Consider the following 11,394-nt stretch of genomic DNA (forward strand, 5'->3'; position numbering starts at 1 on the left):
AATTGATTCCCAACTGACTGGTAGCTGTCTGGCGTTGCAAGTTTCCACAGGGCTATCGCCAGTCGCTTCTCAACTGTGAGGGCTGCTCTCATCTTGGTATTCATGCGCTTCAGGGCAGGGGAAAGCAAGTCACAAAGTTCCATGAAAGTGCCCTTACACATGTGAAAGTTTCGCAGCCACTGGGAATCGTCCCAGACCTGCAACACTGTGCTTCTTTCCCGAGCCCAGAATCGGCGGTCCACAGCATGAACCTGCCCCATTAGCACCATGATGCATGCACTGGCAGGGCCCATGCTTTGAGAGAAATCTGTGTCCATGTCCTGATCACTCACGTGACCGCGCTGACATCGCCTCCTCGCCCGGTATCGCTCTGCCAGGTTCTGGTGCTGCATATACTGCTGGATAATGCGTGTGGTGTTTAATGTGCTCCTAATTGCCAAAGTGAGCTGAGCGGCCTCCATGCTTGCCTTGGTATGGCATCCGCACAGAAAAAAGGCGCGGAACGATTGTCTGATTGATAAGAATACACCTAAATTCTTAGAGTATAGGCCTTTACAGACAGGCCTGCATATCTATATCCTAACAAACAGCATTTAGGACATTTAATTACAACCTGTTAAAAAGTTCTTAAATTGACTTTAGCCCCTTATTTTTCATTTCATACATTTGTACTACGTATACAAAACAACCTCATTAGTCCACACGCTTCATAAACAGCATAAAAATTACAGTCTCACTTCTCAGCAAAGTTTGAAGAGTGGAGTGCAGTAGCCACCTCTCATGTTAAAAGAAAAGGAGTACTTGTGGTACCTTAGAGACTAACAAATTTATTTGAGCATAAGCTTTCGTGAGTGACAGCTCACTTCATGGGATGCATCCAATAAAGTGAGCTGTAGCTCACCCATCTGATGAGGTGAGCTGTAGCTCACGAAAGCTTATGCTCAAATAAATTTGTTAGTCTCTAAGGTGCCACAAGTACTCCTTTTCTTTTTGCGGATACAGACTAACACGGCTGCTACTCTGAAACCTCTCATGTTAAGTCTGATATCTTTACAAAATACATTCCAGTATATCTATTTGTGCATTCTGAAGTATCAAATAATTACAAAGAAATTAGTTTTCAAAATAAAGTACATTGTGATGCTTTTCCATTTTTTAAAAATTGTATTTGTTCATGTATTTGCAAATTCACAAAATTCAATAATTTGCAAAGAGTATCCCAGTTAGTATAAATTAGGAAAGTTCTGGCATGCAAATTAGGTTCTCTATACCTTTAAAAAGCTGACATGCGCTTTAGCACAATATTATGTTATTACTATTATCTTTAGCTTTGAAAAAACCTTGGAACATTTTCCAGACTGGATCTATAGAATATTTCTAGGGAAAATGTATAAAGAGAAAATCAGAACACAGACTATGGTTAGTGGTGCTGGAGTGATTTTGAGAAGATAGGTCTGACGATCCAGCCTCTATGTGGAGTCCAGTCAGGCTGAAAAATTCAGCAGTAGAAATATTTTACTTTCTAAACACTCTTAAACAAAGGTGTGGTATAGCTGAACTGCCTGCTCCTGACCTCTTCCAGCCTCTTATTATTGCAGCTGCTATGATGTAAGGCTGAGTATGGAAGAGCTAAGGTATCTCAGGCTCAGAGAGAAATGCTGAGAGCAGCTGTTTTACTGTAAACAGTAACAAGGGTTTGACTTCATTTGCAAGCTGCGAACATTCACACTTTTTGCATAAATAATACTTTAGGAATTTGATCTAGATGTTCACAGTGAAACAAATAAACCTAAACACAACACTCATGTCCCTTATGTATGTTCTCAACATGATGACTAAAGGTATTTCTTAGTACTGAGTTATTGCAGCAGTGAATGAAGCAAACTGCACAGACATGCTTACATGTGCACACGCACACACAAATCCACAAGGACTTTCTGTCAAGCACATTCATCCACAAATTCACACAAATACAGAAAAGAAGCAGGAATCTGTCTTCGTTATTTCTAAAGCTTCTATCACCTAGGTATCTATGTGACAATTACATACCAATTATATTCTATGCTGTAGCAGACACTGCTGTCTACATATTACAGAGCTACAAACAGGATCACAAACAGGATACATTAGTGCATAGACAAATTTGAATGATTTCCCCGTAGCCTGCTGCTGCGATTCATGGATGTTAGGGGTGAATTTCAGTCACCATTTTCTCCATTACATCCCCACAGATTATTTTATCCAGAAGCAAGCTAAAAATCCTAGACAGGCAACAAATTGACCCTTAAGGCAATTGAGGGAGGATCACTGACACCACACAAATGTGTGCACACACCACGTGCACACACAGACACACACACATTTGGGGCCAGATCCTCCAGTCCATTAAAGCTGTTTTGTGTCACTCTGTCAATACAAAGAAGTCCTAAAAGCATCTTAATCAGTTACTTGAGGATCCCCCAGTATAGGGTAGAGAAATCTTCAGTCAGCATACAGACACTCTAGTGGCTCCTACAGCACTCCTTCTTTCAGGTCCCCATGCAAGGGTTGTAGCTGGGAAAAAGGGGGACTACCCAGAGCATCTCTATACCTCAGTTATGTCCAACTGCTGGAACAGCCCCTTTCCTGGCACTGGCAGCCAGTGTAAAAACACAGTAGGCCTGATGCTATTCTAATTTACACTGGGGACTACTTGCTGGCAGTCAGACACCCCCAGGATGATGCAAAGATGGCTTAAAGCTGTCTTTGCACCACTCTCTTCTGAGCAGTGCTAAGAATAGTTCAGCCAAAGCATGTGATCTGGGCAAAAGTCTCTCATCCCAGAGGCTTTTCAAAAAATACCCCATATTAAATAGAAAACTATACAAATCCTAAATCTCTTTCCCCTTTAATACTACAGATTACAGATCTGTAATACTACAGAGCATAAGGTTTGGTCAGTCCTTGGATAGCAGACCAGGGAAAACTTGGGTAGTTCAGGAAGTGTTGCTGAAGATTCAGTAGGTGTACTTCTAACCAAAACACTAGTTACATGCTAATGCTATGCTGCTGGATGTGCAGTCTTTTGAATCCGAGACTAAACTAATGTCACGGCCACCTGAACTCCTCAAAGATCCCATGGCACTCCCACAAATGTAAAGGTGTTAATTCCAGTGTCCTAGTCAAATTCCAAGGTGGTTAACTACATTCTGCTTCTCTGTTTGTGTTTTAACTGGAGATGGGATTCATTTTCACTCTATGGCCTAAAAAGTTGTGTGTAGAGTTGATGTGTGCTGTTTAACAGCTACCATGTTCAACCCGACATGTGGCTGTATTTCTTCAGGTGATGTTATCTATCTATACTTTGGGATCCTGAAGCATGAAAAAAGAAAAGGAGTACTTGTGGCATCTTAGAGACTAACAAATTTACTTGCGCATAAGCTTTCGTGAGCTACAGCTCACTTCATCGGATGCATTCAGTGGAAAATACAGTGGGGAGATTTATATAGAGAACATGAAACAATGGGTGTTACCATACACACTGTAAGGAGAATGATCACTTAAGGTGAGCTATTACCAGCAGGAGAGTGCGGGGGCGGGGGACCTTTTGTAGTGAAAATCAAGGTGGGCCATTTCCAGCAGTTGACAAGAACATCTGAGGAACAGTGGGGAGTGGAGGAGGGGAATAAACATGGGGAAATAGTTTTACTTTGTGTAATGACCCATCCACTCCCAGTCTCTTTTCAAGCCTAAGTTAACTGTATCCAGTTTGCAAATTAATTCCAATTCAGCAGTCTCTCCTTGGAGTCTGTTTCTGAAGTTTTTTTGTTGAAGAATTGCAACTTTTAGGTCTGTAATCGAGTGACCAAAGAGATTGAAGTGTTCTCCAACTGGTTTTTGAATGTTATAATTCTAGATGTCTGATTTGTGTCCATTTATTCTTTTACACAGAGACTGTCCAGTTTGACCAATGTACATGGCAGAGGGGCATTGCTGGCACATGATGGCATATATCACATTGGTAGATGTGCAGGTGAAGGAGCATCTGATAATGTGGATGATGTTATTAGGCCCTGTGATGGTGTCCCCTGAATAGATATGTGGACACAGTTGGCAACGGGCTTTATTGCAAGGATAGGTTCCTGGGTTAGTGGTTCTGTTGTGTGGTGTGTGGTTGCTGGTGAGTATTTGTTGAGAATACAGACTAACACGGCTGCTACTCTGAAACCTGTCACTGCAGCATGAAAGACACCCTAGAAATGTAAGTTATTAATGTTATCTCCTTCCTCTTCCCCTGCATTTCCATCCATGGGGGTGGGGGAACAAAAAAGCTGAAACATTTTGAGTGACAAACATTCTTGGGCTCCAATCACATTCAAAGCTCTAATTAAAGTCGCATCATCTATAGCTAACATCGGGTCATTGATGGACAGATGGAAATGGATCTCTCCTTCTGAGCCCTTTTCTCTGATGGAAGTTCTAAAGGGATACAGAGACTCACAAAGTTATATATTGCCAGATTCCTTTCCCTTAATCAGAATTTTTCATGAACAAATGTACAGTCAGTGACAGGCAAGTTGCTCAGTCATTTGCCCAGATGTGTAATGAAAACCAGGAAACATTCTGCCCTCCCCCCTCTGCCCATACACATAACTCCATCTCAAACTGAAAGCTTTCCCAAGTGGTGCTAAAGCCAAATAGTCTCTGCTAGTCTGGGTTGCAGTGCAATACTACTGCCTCTGGGGCTGAGTCTGTTCCAGGAGAGTGATACAAATATATTAGGGAAGGAAAGAAACATAGGAAAGAAGTCGCTGCTTGAGAGAGCAAAATAAAAAATAATAAAAACAACCAACCCCATCTTGTAGTGAGATGAAGGAGCTTCTTGCAGCACAGGGACTAAAGGGACATACAGGAAGCTATTTAATTTCTGAACCACGGAAGTCACTCACCTCTTTCCTCTCCGGCCTGGCCAGTCCTCAGACAAGTAGTGAGTCCAGTCAAAAGAGATACTGTTCTGAGTTCCACAATAACCCTTTCCATAGGTCACTGACTGACTCTTGTCATCCTGCCACAGCATCCTCCTCCTCATCTGTGCCACTAGGGGCTGTGCTTTTAAGTGCTGAGCTTCCCAGACAAAGAATTTGGGTGGACACTGTAACGTTCTTGTTGTTATGCACCAGCAGTTGGAATCAGTTCTTGCAAGCACCTTATTAAGCACTGTTTGATCACTGAACACCATATGGTACCAGGCATAAAACAAAATAAGAAAATATCCAGAGAGAAAGAATTGGGCAGTTAAATTCCAGCTCCCACTAGAGCTGGAACTCTTTGGAAATGCGGGAAACAACTGGGGAAGACTTAAACAGTGCTTCACTCTGTATCTGCAAGAAATGCGGGCCAGCAAAAAGCAAGACGTCAGAAGGTAGTCTTATTTCTGACAATAGCTAGTTCTGAAGCACTTGATGTGTTTAATAGTTTTCAGTGAATTTAGGCATAGGAGGATAACTATGAAACTGTATTACAGAAATTTGAGGCGTTCTGCACTCCCTATAAAGATGAAATATGTAAGAGATACTTTTCAAGTACAAAAAGAAGGCGAAACCATAGAAAAGTTTGACTGATCTAAGGTTGAAGAGCCAATTTTCCAATCTTAAAGGGCTCACAGAGTCCTGGATAAGAGACCAGATTTTGATTGGGATCTGGGACAAAACACTCAGAGAGAGACCACTGGATGCCCAGAATTAAAACTTTGAAAAAGCAATTAGAATTTGCTCAGCAAAGAAAGAGACCCAGTCCAGAATAAAGGATGAACAGTGCTCTCACACTGTGGACATGACAGAAAATCCAAAATACTTCAAGAAAAGAGACCTGAGGCAAAAAGGCACCCAGGGCTCAAATTCAGAGTCTACCAAAAACAGCACATGGGGCCGCACATGCTGTGGCAAACAACATAAGCCAAGACAATGCTCACCATATGGAAAAAGATATAAAACTTCAATTAATTACATCACTTTGCAAGAGTTTCCACTCACCAGCAGAGTCTGCACAAGCATGGGCAAAGAGGATGATAACAGCAACACTAACTCAGTGCTAAGGTGCCACAAGTACTCCTTTGCTTTTTACTAACTCAGTGGAATTCTTCATAGGTGCAATGGACAACATTGCAGCACAATATGAATGGACTATCACCTAAATGTATCAAGCCCTTGGTCTCATCAAGAGGGTATATTCATTGAAGGAACAGGGAACTAAAACAATTGAGAACATCTTCCAGGAGATAGGAACGCTGTTGAGAATACAGAACAAAGCGGAAACAGCCTTAAAGGTCCAAGCAACAGCACAGAGCACCTCAAAGATTAATTTAATATTGTTAGAAAGTTTATGAAGTTAGTTATAAGTATTTGTAATTATGTGTTATATTAACTTTTTAAAGTGGTGTTGTTAAGTTTTGGCTTGGAAGGGAAGATGTGCCTTTAAGGGCTAAGCTTCCTAGTCAGAATCTGGGAAGGGTGTTGTAACAAACAGCCAGCTGGAATCAGACACCAAATAACACTAGGAAAACGTTCCAAACAGACATTGGGATCACATATCTCACAGCTCCAAGCAGGTAAAAAGAAATCCTACTCTAGAATGGTATGCTAGTGCTATGCAGAACAAATGTCCACACAGAACTAGCGTAAATCTATGTAATGAGGGGGACTGGGCATTTGATGCTCCCTGCTGGAGGTCCCACTGCCTGAGAACACCCTGCCCAAAGAAGATGTCCTTTTGGAGGAAAAGGACAGCAGGTTAAGATGTCCAAAAGCTGCCTAGAGAGGCCACCCAGGATCAGCTGCTGGGAGAACCAATGAAAACTGATCCAACTCCTCCACCAGCAAGAAGAGCCAGAAGTGAGCAGAAGCCAATCAGGGCCCATCACACAGGGTAAAAAGAGCTATCTGCTGCCTTCAGTGGGCAGCTGTGAATGAAGCAAAGGAGGAGGATCTCCCATCTTAACCCCAAAAGCCTGGCCTGCTTGGGTGCCTAACGCTGATTGCACCTTTTTGACTGAGTCAGCATGTAATAATATGTCCTCACCTCGTGAGTGACCTCCCATCTGCGGTCACAGCGTTGCACAGGATGTTACTCCTTGGTGCCCCCTATTGTGCTCTCCCTCAGCCCTGCAATGGCTTTTCTCAGCCTTCATCTTCTCTAGACTCACCCTCTGGGTGTTCTCTGGCTTGGCGCTCCAGCCATGTCACAAGAAAGTCTAAATCCCTTCTGGGTTGCACGAATAAGTCCAAATGAAAATCCAAATAAATCTGCAAACAAATGCCTCTGCTTCCCCTTTGAGGCTCCACTGTAGTTCTCATGTTGGCTCTCCCTCAGGGCTTCTGCTATAGGGGCCTAATATGCTCCTGTAGTGGTTTTCCTCCATTGCTTCCTGTCTGTTAAACTCTATCTCAGGGCTTCTCTTCCCTAGAGAGACCTGTCTCTTCCGCAATCTCTCCCTAACTGAGCTCCCTCAGTCTACTTACAAGGCCTAGCGCCCTTTCCTCTTGCCAAGAGACAACTAGTTAATCACCCCCTGGGATGGAAAGACTGGGGTTCTTTCCCTTGCCTTGCAGTTGATGGTGGTTAAGCCTCATCACATAACCCCCTTCTCACCCAGATAGTACCTGTCAGTGTACTCTACGAGTTACTGTGCTGGGCCCTGCAGGCATTCCAGCTCTTTCTGTAATTCATGTACTTGGACAAACAAATTGTTTTTTGTCATCTAGCACATCTTCATAATGTTCTTTCCAATATTCTTAGTCTTGCATGTCTATTTGCAGGGCCTCCTCTGCAATGGCTAACAGATCCCAGAGTTCTCAAATCTGCATAGAGTCAGCTGCCACCCCAGCTGCCAGGTCAGGGTCCCCGATCAGGAGAAGGTTCCCTCGTCTCCTCCCTCAGGATGCCTATTGTTTTCCTCTCCTGCAGGGGCCTGCTCTTGGCCTCTAGAGGCTGAGGCCCCATTGTCATGTGATTTCATGCTTCACAGTATAGCTAGCACCTGTTTGAGTTGTTGCCAATTCTTCTCATATACTAGGTCTAGTCTTGCCTGACCAATTCTTGCTCTTGTTTTGTTGCCTCCTCCATTATTTTCTGTCATGCAGCTTTCATCTCTTCCAGTTCCCAGTTTGCCTCAAGCAATTGTGTTGCTAGGGCTTGTAATTGACTTGACATTTCCTGTTTGGCTCTCCTGACCTGCTTGATACAGCCTGTCGATTTTTTGCTCCTCGCGCTGAGCCATCCAGCCCAACAACCCATGTCCAGGTGAAGACTGTCTTATGATCAACTGGTCCAAGCACGAGTAGTACCCTGTCTGGTAACAGGACCAGGAAATCAGGCCAATCTCTGTCTACAGTTACAGGCCAGCGGAAGTGTATTACCACGCGGGCCCTGAGCTTGCTCATCCAACCTTGTTGTTCCATCTCTCTCTCTCCTGTAGGGTAGACCTGTGGTTCTCCATGTGCACAAGAGATGTGCATTGGAAAATGCTGATCTGTTCTCACTATCCGGAGCTATTCCCCCAAACTAGCGTTTGCTCACACCTGGAGTCAATCAGTCCTCTTATTTTCCATCTAGACACTTTAGCAATTACCTAGTAGGCTGCAGTACACCCCTTACTGACAGAACATCCCAAGCCACAGACTTAGCTGTAGTAGCAGTTCAAAGCCAAACTCCATGAGCAGGCAGTCTTTTTTTATATGACCTGATTGGCCAGATGAGAAACACACAATAAGTTTCATCTGACCAATTCCTGGGTGCCAGTCCCAGGTACCTAGTAACAACTGAGGCACTGCTACATCTTCTAGTTTCTTAGGTACAGAACTGTTTCTATCTCCATGTGTCCCCCTTGCTACCACAGTGGCAAGGTTCACTGTTTCCTTACTTCCCTTGGTATGGTCCCTTCAATCCAATCCCTCATTTGGGCGGCTCAGCTTCATCAGCTTCCATACAGCCCTCCACCCGTGTCAGGGGCTCATCGATAGATGTTGGCCGAAACCCCTGGACCCAACTTTGGACCCCTAGAAAAAGTTCCGGGACTGTAAGGTCCACCACCGTGTCTAATGAGTTTGTGGTGGGCTGCAACCATCGTGTTGCCAGGCCACTTTAGGGCACGATTGCGGGGGAAAGGGTCTATTCTAAACTAGTGGAGGTATGCTTCCAGGGTCAGCCCCAGTCTATCCAGAATGGCCCCTTTTACAAATGTGTAGCACCTCACCTGCTTGTTGGACAAAGCTCAGTAAGCCAATTGAGCATCTCCTGACAGGAATGGGGCCACTCAAGTTGCCCAAGATGATCAGGTCCACTCTGCCATAGCTGCTACCTCTTGAAGGTGCACAGAAATGCTTCTGGGCCAATTTTGAGAGGCCCGCTCCTGGTCTGTCCAAATTTTTTTCTCCCCAAACTACCTGGTTCCCTGGGGTCCACTTTTCTAGGCATTGCAGGAAGTGTTCCTGTTGCACATCTTGCTGTTGTTGCTGCCCTTGTAGTAGGCACAACTGAAGAGCATGTGTCTGCTCCTGTTGCTCCACCAGCATGAGGACTACACCCTCCATCTTCCCCAAACTCCAGAAAAAGCATCTTAGCCTGTCCCTCTTCCCCTCACCTTTAGGGTAGTTGGTATCTCCCTCCTTCCTTGTGGGAGAAGGGTTTCAAATCCCACTTCTCATACCACATGTAATAGCACATCCACACCTCATGGGCACCCCTCCCCCATCTCTGGTCACAGCATTGCATGGGATCTTCATCTCTGGCACCCCCTGCTAGGCTCTCCCACAGCCCTGGAATGGCTTTTCCCAGCCTTTGTTTTCTCCTGATTCACCCTCTGGATATTCTGTGGCTTGACCCTCCAGCCAAGTCACATGAAAGTCTAAACCTTTTCCAGGGAAAGCCGAACAAGTCCAACTGAAAGTCCAAACAAATCTGCAAACTAATACCCCTGCTTCCCCTCTCAAGCTCCACTGTAGTTCCTTTATTGGCCGTACCTCAGGGCTTCCCCTGCAGAAGCCTAACCTACTCCGGTAGTGGTATTCTTCCATTGTTTCCTGTCTGTTAAACCCTATCCCAGGTCTTCTCTTTCCCCCAGAGAGACCTGTCTCCTGTATAGTCTCTCACCAACTGAGCTTCTTGAGTCTACTTATAAGATTTAGCTCTGCCTCCTTTGGCGTGAGGCAATTAGTTAATCACCCCACAAGTGCAGAACATGACTAATTGGGGTTATCTCATTTGCCTTGCAAATCATGTGGGTTAAGCCTCATCACACAGAAAAAAGACTGTTTTTGTTTTACCTTGTGGAATTTAAAGCCCAACTGGCCATTCTGAGTTGGATATCAGTTGACTTAAAGGGATCTTGCCTCGTGAGATGCTCCACAGGCTCTGGCAAGGCTGTGACAATCAGCAAACTTACCGCCCTTGTAACTCACAATGCCACTGACTGCCCTCTTCTATTAGGAAAATTCTCTCCTGCTTTAAAGCATACCTGTTAAAGAATTTAGGCTTCCAACATTAATGCAGTTAAAAACTCATGGCAAACAATCTCCAAATTCTAAATATTTATTTATTAACCCCAGCACTCAACTGCTCTGAAATGGAACCCTAGCTCTTAAATGAGATACTATATTTGCTAGACCCATATAAATCCTTTCTTTTTACCCAGGGCGTTGGCCCTTGCAGAGGACTTTCCTCATTCCCACTTTTTACTCTGCACACTGCCAAAGACCCCTCATTCCAATGACCCATCTCTGATCAAGGAGGACTGGACATAGGACCTAGGAAAACTGTAAGTAGCATTACTGAGATTGTTGATCTAAGGGGAACCACTCCAAAACCATATAAGATGTTCTCTCTGCCAAGAGGAGCTTAGGTCTGGAACATGAACCTTCTATGAGTTAGCACATTGCATTGTTACTAGACCAGCCACAGTGTAATGTTGAGTTATTGTGCTTCATTTCTGACATTGCAGAAATTTCAACTTTCTCGGAAAAGCATTTCCCTCCCATGTCAATTTCTTTTCTCTGAGATCTTGGATCTGCTGATCCTTATCTTATGGGTTGAGTCCTTTAACCAAAGTGAAGGGGTCCAAATACCTGCTTTATCTTCCTGAAAGAGTTTGTCCAAAGCTGCAGATGCTAAGATTAATATGACTTAATTTAAGATTATCAGCAGTCAATGCCAAAATATTTGAGGAAAATATTTTTACTGAGCATTTTGCCTCCAAAACTATCTAAATTCCCTCTTACGGGAACTACAGTCCCCAACTTCATGCACACTGGAACTCACATCTGGTTTACACAGAAGGTGAGATAACTTAACACAAGGGGCCACATTCACAGAGAAAAGAAACCTAATAAAGTAAGTATTCAGGTCTCTTCTGACATCACAAGT

The sequence above is a fragment of the Lepidochelys kempii genome, chromosome 6, assembly GCF_965140285.1.
Source record: "Lepidochelys kempii isolate rLepKem1 chromosome 6, rLepKem1.hap1, whole genome shotgun sequence".
Classification (NCBI taxonomy): domain Eukaryota; kingdom Metazoa; phylum Chordata; order Testudines; family Cheloniidae; genus Lepidochelys; species Lepidochelys kempii.